Source organism: Nothobranchius furzeri, chromosome 6 (genome assembly GCF_043380555.1).
Source record: "Nothobranchius furzeri strain GRZ-AD chromosome 6, NfurGRZ-RIMD1, whole genome shotgun sequence".
NCBI classification, from domain to species: domain Eukaryota; kingdom Metazoa; phylum Chordata; class Actinopteri; order Cyprinodontiformes; family Nothobranchiidae; genus Nothobranchius; species Nothobranchius furzeri.
The window spans coordinates 69,262,011-69,271,188 of record NC_091746.1 but is presented as its reverse complement, the minus strand read 5'-3'; the positions used below and the strand labels follow the sequence as shown (position 1 = coordinate 69,271,188).

General features: G+C 42.1%; 1 long non-coding RNA gene across 1 annotated transcript; it reads right to left on the bottom strand.

Annotated features, from left to right (window-relative positions):
- Nucleotides 1–1,212: 1,212 nt before the first annotated feature.
- On the bottom strand, nucleotides 1,213–6,450 carry LOC139070489 (uncharacterized). The gene is made up of 2 exons (XR_011520984.1): nucleotides 6,220–6,450; nucleotides 1,213–1,362 (listed from the first exon to the last, which is right to left on the bottom strand). It is a non-coding gene; the product is annotated as an uncharacterized lncRNA (long non-coding RNA).
- Between the last annotated feature and the right edge of the window lie 2,728 nt (nucleotides 6,451–9,178).

The window sequence follows — 9,178 nt, the reverse complement described above, 5'->3', positions numbered from 1 at the left end:
GATTTTTATTTTGGTGGCAGTGATGATTTATTTATTTCATGCAAATAAAATTTCCCCTAAAGATTCAAAAAGGCAGTAAAATTTTTTTTAAGAACAATTCAAAGTTCCGAAGTAAAGTTCCTCAACATCAGTGAACCTCAACTGGCGGCCCACAGGCCACACCCAGCCCACCGGACCTTTCCGCCCGGCCCCCCAACCCTTTGGGCCCTAATTGGGAGGCTTTGGAGTTTAGCAGCAAAAGTTACGTCCCAGATGTCAATAATTGTTTACGTTCCCCAAACAACTAAAACTACAAACAAAACAGTTTGAATGGGAAAGGAAACCATTTAAATATTAATAAATTAAGATACAATAATTCTTGAACTTTATTTTAGAAGAATCTGGCCCTTGAACACATTCAGTTGAAGACCCCTGCTCTATATGATGGGAAGGAACTGGGACATTTGTCTTTTCAATTCAATTCAATTCAATTCAAAAATACATTATTAATCCCAGAGGGAAATTGATTGCTGTAGTAGCTCAGAATAATAATAATAATCAAGTCATCAAAGAGTTGTTGTATATTACAATGGCTGTTGGCAGGAAGGATCTCCAGTAGCGGTCAGTGTTGCAGCCAAACTGAAGAAGCCTCTGACTGAAGACACTCTTCTGTTGTCGGACAGTCTTGTGAAGAGAATGCTCAGAGTTGTCCATCATTTTCTTGATTCTCTGGAGAATCCTTCTTTGCATTATCTCCTCCAGCGGTTCCGAAACTGCCGAAACTCTGGCTGAGTCCTTGAAAGGGCTTGGAGTTCCTCCGTCTTGTTGGCCAGTGATCTCACATTGCCCATTATGATCGATGGAAGAGATGGTTTGAATTTCCTCTTTCTCTGTCGCCGTTTTGCTCCCGCTCTGCACCCACGCTTCTTGCGTTTTAGCTCATTTGGGGTTTGTGGCTTCAGTTGAGGTATTATTTCAGCCTTTCCGATGTTAACGAGCTGCTCCCGATTGTAAACCAGCTTGTTGCCATGGTTACGCATCATAAAAAATGCTCAAAAAGTGAAAAAAAGCTAAAAAAATAGCAGTAAAAATCCTCCAAGCTTCACAGCACCAGAAACAGAAAAGTAAAATGTCCAAAAACATACAGTTTTTCTTGAGAAACTAGAAGAAAAAATGCCCAAGAAAAGGCAAAACTTGCATATCGTCAACAGAGCTACTCCAACATGCAGCCGCCCAGAGCAGCGCTGTTCTTCCTAGTTTTCTCAGCTGATTTCACAGTTTGACTCAGTTTTAGCTCTGATTACCTGCACCTGTGCTTTTGTGCTTTCATTCTCACCTGCAGGAACGTTTCTGCTGCGCTGGCGCCAGCTGACTCGTTCTGCCCTGGAAAGAAAGTTGGAAGAAAATGAGGCTAAACTTCTCCTTTGTTGCTGATGTCAGTTTCAGTTGTTCTGTGTCTAACCTCCCTGCCCTTCTTACTCATCATCATCATCATCATCACATTCTTTTAAAGCTAAATACAAAAGCCACCAGCCGGTTTTTACCCAGCATCCCGGGTGCACGAGACTTTAAACAACTCAAGGATTCCCAAACTGGCTCAAAGTTTGTTAAAACTTCTAGTTGTTTTCAGAATGGTGCCATTTATTTCCCTTTTGATCTAAAACCTTGACTGTTGGCTTGCTTGGCCACAAACAGGCCCAAAACCTCACAGGCAGGACACAATAGTTGCATACATTTTATTTCATTCATTAATTTATTCATTCTTTCATTGTCCTCCCGAGGGATTCTCGGCTGAATCCTTCTGCACATATTTCTGCTACAGGGCATAAAAGCTGCTGCTTTTAAAAAAGACGTGACCGCGATGATGTTTTTCATAAACCAGAAGACACACTTTAAGGTGATAATAGGAAAAAACACAATTGAAAGTCCTTTTTTGTCTTAATATTCTTGATTCTTTCAAATAATCCAAGTCTCTTAAGAGGAAACGTCAGATTTAAAGTGGTAGAAGCTTTACCGCCCTGAAAACTCGTAGCGTTTGATGCCCCTCTCTGACTGCTGCAGCACAGGAAACACAGCCTGGCCGTATGTTGGACAGGTCTGCAGGAGTGCATGCTTTCAGATGACATGAACGTGATAGCACTGATGGCAGGACTTGGACATCAGGATATCCTGTCTGGCTGCTCATCTTGAAAATCAGAGCGAGACAGCCAGCTCCATGTCAGATTGGTTAAACTTAATAGATCACTGTGGCTGACGGTTTGCTGGAACCATGTTTATTCTGACAGATTAAAACAAATGGCGGGTAAATTTCACATTTTTCTATTCAGATGTTAGGAAAGCAGGAACTCTGCTGCAGCGTGGCTTCAATTCCCAAAGTAAATCAAAAACAAGTCACCTGATTGTTTTCAGTGTTTATATTCTAGTGCAGGGGTGCCCAGTCCTGGTCCTGGAGGGCCGGCGTCCTGCATGTTCTAGTTTGAACTCTGTTTCAGCTCACCTGATTTCAATCAGCAGCTAACAGGCTTCTGCAGAATTTGATGAGCTGCTGCACAGGTGTTTCAACCACCGAATCAAGCCTGTTGGAGCAGAAAAACCACAAAACCTGCTGGATACTGGCCCTCCAGGACCCGCTGCTCTAGTGCATGCAACATTATCTCATCGTGTTATTGAATTTCAACGCTGTAAAACAGGTGACTCGGTTATTACTGACACGTTAGACTGAAAAATGAAAGTTTTGCTTCTTTGAAGTGAAGGAAATATACATCTTAAATAGCCTGCACTGGCGTTGCACCTTTCTAAGTCAAAGGACAGTCACACACACACACACACACACACACACACACACACACACACACACACACTAGTGGTGATGAGCTACATCATTGCCACAGTTGCCCTGGGGCACAACGACAGAAGCAAGGCTGCTGAACACAGGCGTCGCCAGTCTCTTCGACCACCATCAGCAAGCAACGAGGGTGAAATGCCTTGCCCAAATACACGACTGGAGCCTGGAATTGAACCTGCAACCTACTGATTACAGGTCAAATTCCTAACCCCCGAGCCACGGTCGCTCCCGAACAGCTGGATTGTTGTTGTGTGTATTTTTTCATGTTTTCCAACAAAAATAACAAAGTTTAAAGGTTACACACAACACAAAGACTTTAAGGCTGTGAGTGGCCGTTTCCCGTGGCAACGGCAGAGTGACCACTCAGAGCAGCTGATCCTGCACGAATAAATCTCCCACCAGTTATTGAAATTAAGTGGTGACTCACATAAGAATATTTAAAAAAAGCAATGAACTAAAGCCGTTAAATATTTAATGCAAACAATAACATTTAATTTTTTCCCTTTTTCATATTTCACGTTCTGCAAAAGACTGAGGAAGATTCTTTGTGGTTAAAATGAGTAACTTTTTATTTTTATCCTGCATGAATGAATTAACGTCAGGTTTCTAAATTGTACTCAACCACTTAACCAGATCAATCTGCCTCGGGGAAACAAGGATGTAACTGGTGCGTGGCTGCACGAGTCTCAGTGTTTTCCATGGAAGAGCTTTGGAAGTAGAGCTGAAGCCCAGCAGAGAGGGATATGGACAAACCTGTAAGTTGCTTTATGGATTCAGAAAAATTCCATACTTTTAAAATCCTCAGCAGCAACTCCTTAGACTGCGGTTTATCAGTGAGATATGTTCATGACCTGTTGTGACACTGATGTTTATAGCTGTGACCTCAGGCCTGAAACTTAGAATTTGCTAAGTGATTTCAGAATCGACACAGGGGTCCTGCAAGGCCCTGGTTCTGTGCAGCCTCAGTTTGGAACTTGGTTTTCTCATTTAATTCCATTTTAAAATCATCACCGAGTTGCTTCTGCGAGTGTCTGGAACAATTCTCAATTTTAGATTCCATGAGGGAGAAATGTGGAACAGCTTTGGGTAAGGAAGACAACCAAACTGCTTGAAAGGAGAGAAAAATGCAAACAAATAACCTCCATTGTGACTAAATTACAAAAAATATGGAGATTTGATTTGTAGAAGTTGCATCATATGGCCCCTGTGACGTTTAAAACATCCTGCACCAAACCTTCTGTCAGGAATCTTGGCGTGACCTTTGACCCAGCTCTCACCCTGGATTCTCATGTCAGTTCTCTTGTTCGCTCTTCCTTCTTCCATCTCAGGAACGTTGCTAAGCTGAGTCCCATTCTGTCCCGCTCTGAACTTGAGATAGTTCTCCACACCTTTATCTCCTCACGCTGACCCCGGCTTTCCACAGGAGCCGTCAGCAGCACGTTACTGCAGCAGCACGTCATAGCTGCTGATAGGAACGGCTGTGGTCAACAGAACCTTTTCCACTGGAGCCGTCGGCAGCGCGAGTCGGCCGCGTCTCAGGAGCAGCATGTCGCGGCCTTTACGCGCCGGTTCTATTTCCTACGCGCGACGCCTCTGAAACGGGTCAAGTTCGACATTTTTGGGGAAGGAAAGACAGGAAATCGGACGCGGAAATGGAGAGAAGCTTCCGAGATTTTCAGAATAAAGAACGTACTGCCTTCCGGTTGCTTTACTTTAAAAAAGGTTTCTAACTGTGCGTCCCCGTGAGAAGTTATCACCTAGCTAGCGGTCTCCTTTGTTTTTCAGGTCCGTATTGGCGATTATAAAACGGACAGAACATAAAAACACAAACATTTTGGAGCCATGTTGTAGTTTTCTCCTGCTTGTTGTTGTGTTTACTGACGAAGTCACTCGTGTGACTTCGTGCTCTGTCGGTGACAGCTGCTCCCCTGCTGCTTCGCGTCTCGTGGGAAGGGCCAAGCAGCAGCTTACGCGAGCAAGACGTGCTGCTGCAGTAACGTGCTGCTGACGGCTCCCGTGGAAACCCGGGGTTAGACTACTGTAACTCTCTTTTCACGTGTCTGAGCAGAACCTCCCTGAACCGTCTACAGGTGGTTCAGAACGCCTGTGCTCGGCTTCTGACCAAGTCCTCCAAACACACCCACATCACCCCGCTTCTCCTCCAGCTTCACTGGCTGCCAGTCAACTTCAGGGTTCATTTCAAGATCCTGGTTCTGGTCTATAGGGCCTTACATGGACAAGCACCATCTTACATTGGTGATCTTCTTAGTCCCTACACCCCCAGCAGGTCCCTGAGGTCCAGTGATCAAAGCCTACTGGTTGTGCAGCACCAGGCTAAAGGTCAAAGGTGACAGATCATTTGCTGCTGTGGCCCCCAGACTCTGGAACTCTCTCCCCCTGAGCCTGAGATCAGTGGACTCAGTGGTCTCCTTTAAAAAGCAGCTGAAGACTCACTTGTTCAAGCTGGCTTTTGTATGACCTTCTTCACCTCTCTCTCTTTATTCTGCTCTCCCCACCTATTCCACCTTCCTCAGGATCCACTGATTCCCATCTTTCCTATTCACTCTCTCTCTTTCTTAACCTTTTTTAATCACAATTGCCTATTTTTTGCTCATTTTAAATATATTTTTAATCATTTTCTAAATTCTTTTTTATATTTTTACATTTTTTGTTTTTGTGAAGCGCCTCGTGATTTTTATCCTGAGAGGCGCTATAGAAATGATATTTTCTTCTTCTTCTTCAAACATACCAATAAAATGGTATTTAGGCTCAAATGTGTTTTAATTTAGTCACCAACAGCTGCAGCTCAGTGAGAATCAGGCGTCAGCCAGTCAGCTGATAAACCATGTCATTTAACAGTTAGCATCAAACCTTCGCGTCTGTTAGCAACAACTTTCCAGAGTGCTCCTAATTCTGCTTGTCGAACACATTTCATGCAACATTTTGACTTCTTCCAGAGTTAGAGGGGGCACACTTGCTCTCTGATTCCTGCCCCATCCAGGGGTCACCACTGCTGCCCTTTAGTAAAACCTGTCAGGTCCTCTTTGACGCAGATCCTTTTCCTGTCCGACCGAGGTTTTTATTGTTCCAAGGGGCGCAGACTGCAGAATCTCTCTCCCCCAGCCTTTTCCTGTTTCCTCTTTAAGAGGAAGTGCTGCTTTGCTTCAGCTCGTTTCCCCTCCTGCATCTTCTCCGGGACAAATCTGGAACGCCTGCTGCAGCGGCCGTAGTTTACAACGGCCACTCTTGATTTTAAAGAACAAAATGTTTTCCATAAAGAGGTGTTTCATCCGAGTTTTTGCAGAAGCTTTCACCCGAACACGAAAACGGGCACGCTCCGAAGCAAACCCGCGCTGATCCCAGATGTCCCCCCCTGAGTGAAGGTGTGTCCTCACCTGCATCCCTGAAGCAAAGAGTTCCCATGGCGCCTCAGCACGTAGGCTCTTTGTTATCACTCAGAAAATAAGTCTTTGTGTTCAAGGAGGGTCGGATCACACGATTACTCAGGATAAGTCCTTAAACAAACATTAAAAAAAATAACTCGGAGACTTTTCTGTCCAACTCTTTGTCGTGAAAGTACAACCGACTGTGTTTATGACGATTCATAACGCTAAACGGTGAGGCGTTTCAAGTCTTGGTTGATGCCACGTGAAGTCCAGCCTCTCAAGCATAAACACAAAGGTCATTTTGTGTGCATGATTGCATTTCGAGAGCACTTCTGTGCACACTTAGAATGACAAATGAGTCCTTGTTGTCAGACATCTTTCAGGCCATTTCAAGGCAGAGGGAGAGTCGAGTGTCAAATGGTTTCACACATCCTGTCAGCTGAAGCCGCAATGCTTTAGGCAAGATGTTCCAAATGAATGTTGGAACGGGTCGCAACTGAAAAGTCCCGAAAGGAAAAGCAAATCAAAAGAAATCAAACATAAAGGTGAATCGTCCTCGGCCAAACTCTCATTTTAAAGATATACATTCAAGATGTTTTATTCAGAGCGTCGTCTGTCTCCATTCACGCCAGAGCTTTTAAACCGTGCAGTGGATGCTATTTGGGGCAACTCTTGGCGGTAACAAGATGAAAAGTAGCATGGAGTGTGTGTGAATGACTCTCAGCTATGACCACGTCAGATTTTTGTTTAATATCTGTGATACTGATGGAGTTTTGAACATTTATTGTAGTTTTCTGAGGTTGATAAGCTACAGACGCTTCTTTTAATTGAGAGGATTCCTTAAAGGGATATTTCACCCTGAGAGAAATTTAGTCTTTTGCCAATTTTCCCAGAGTTAGATAGGTGGGACAAAGCCATTTGCAGCCAGCCCAATCATTCACCTAATCTGGAAGTGTTCTGTTAGCTTTAGCTTAGCATAAAGAATGTAGGTAAGCTAGCACTTCATATAAAAAAAATTATGAAAATTACTTCCATATTTTTTTTGGTGACCTCAATATTTATATCAGGTGCAAATGAAGAAAATAGGTAACAGAAAGGAATTACAGGAGCCAATTTACACGTGGGACCACATCACAAAGCACTGCTGTGAGCTGCTGCTGAAGCACGCAAGGATGCAGCAGCCCCAAAACACACTTTTTACTGTCAGCTGGGTGAATTGTTACAAATGTTATTCAGTAAATCTGGAAGTGACCATGTCTGCCAGGTGTTACACCGCTCTGTCATGTCCCTTTGCCTTACAGCTGCAGCTTACAGCAGCGCTAGTGGTTAGCGTTCACTAACGCCGCTTATGCAGGGGCGCCACCAGAAATTTTTGATGGGGTGGCTAGATGGGGACAAATACATTTTTGGGGTGGCACACTAAATTGGTCCTTGTGGTAACTCTGGGAGAGTTTAGCCTGTGGCAATGTATTGTATTGCTCCTTTATTCATATATATATATATATATATATATATATATATATATATATATATATATATATATATATATATAACAGTACATATCCAAAACATTTAACTTAAATTTTACAAACACAAACATTTCAGTTATTTAAAATCTTATCCCAAATTAAATTTAAAAATGTATATTTTTTAGGTTAATTCACCTGTTGCTGTGTTCACAAAAAAAAAAAACTATGGAGATTAAGACTTTTTTAAAAGGTGAGTAGCAGAAACATGTGTATTTATTTATTCAAAAATTCTGATTATTTCTTTACTCATTAATTGTATTATTTTTATTTTGTTTTACAATTATGTCTTGAATAAACAAGATCAGTATATGGTTTGATTGAACATTAATATGATTTGTTAACACTGGCTTTTCCTGGGGAGGCCAGCAATTTTCTAGGGGTGGCCATGGCCACCCCTGACCACACCTTGGGGGCGCCCTTGTGCTTACACTAAGCTAAAGCTAACGAAGAACGACTGGGCTGGTTACAAAATGCTTTTCCCCAGCTAACTCTTGGGGAACGGACAAAATTTCATGTAGCGGTGGATTATCCTTCTGGATGTGCATTCATTGATTATACCTTAAGATTTTTATTAAAATCCACATTCACACACATTCAGCAGGATCCTCGTGTGGATATCTGACCAGCCCTAAACCATCAAGGATGTGCATGGAGTCTTGTCAGATAATCCTACTTTGTGTGGTGTGTTAAGAGCACTCGGCTCAGAAGCATTCAGGACGGCTCGGATCACAAATCCAGGCTTTTAAATGTGTTGGATTGCCTTGGTGTGGTTTGCAGGGACAAACGAATGTGCTCTCAATTGAATGTGACATCAGTAAAAGTGAAAAAATCACCATGAAAATCATTTTTGCAGTTTTTTAATGAATAAAATTACATTTTTGTAGTTTTTTAATGAATAAAATTACATTTTTGCAGTACAGAAGGACTATTAACATGACGGTTTTTGTCCTTGTCTCGAAAGGTTTGGACTACCCTGCTGCTGGGTTAATGCATTAGATTAGGTTCATCTGACATGTTTTGTACCTTGCCAGATGATTCATGTTACCGTGTGCAGGTGTTTCTACCAGGTCCTCCAGAGGGATTAACCGTACAACTTATTACTGTAAATCAATACATTGAATGTGAAACACAATTTCAATAGAGTCAACAAAACATCCACAAAAGCACCTTAAAACTATTTATTGTGTCATTATTTCATCTGTGGAAACAAAGAAAATTATTATATAAAAATGAGAAAAACAGACATTCCAAAAAAATAAATACAGAAAACTTTTTTAAAAATCAAACCTACTTAACTGTAGGATTGATTTAGGAAAGCTGTATTTAAAAGTGTGTGTGTGTGTGTGTGTGTGTGTGTTTTACAGACGAAGAAATGTTCTGTTAAAGTTTTAAATTCTATTTTCTCCAAAACCAAGATTTTTAACTTTATTATGTAAAGT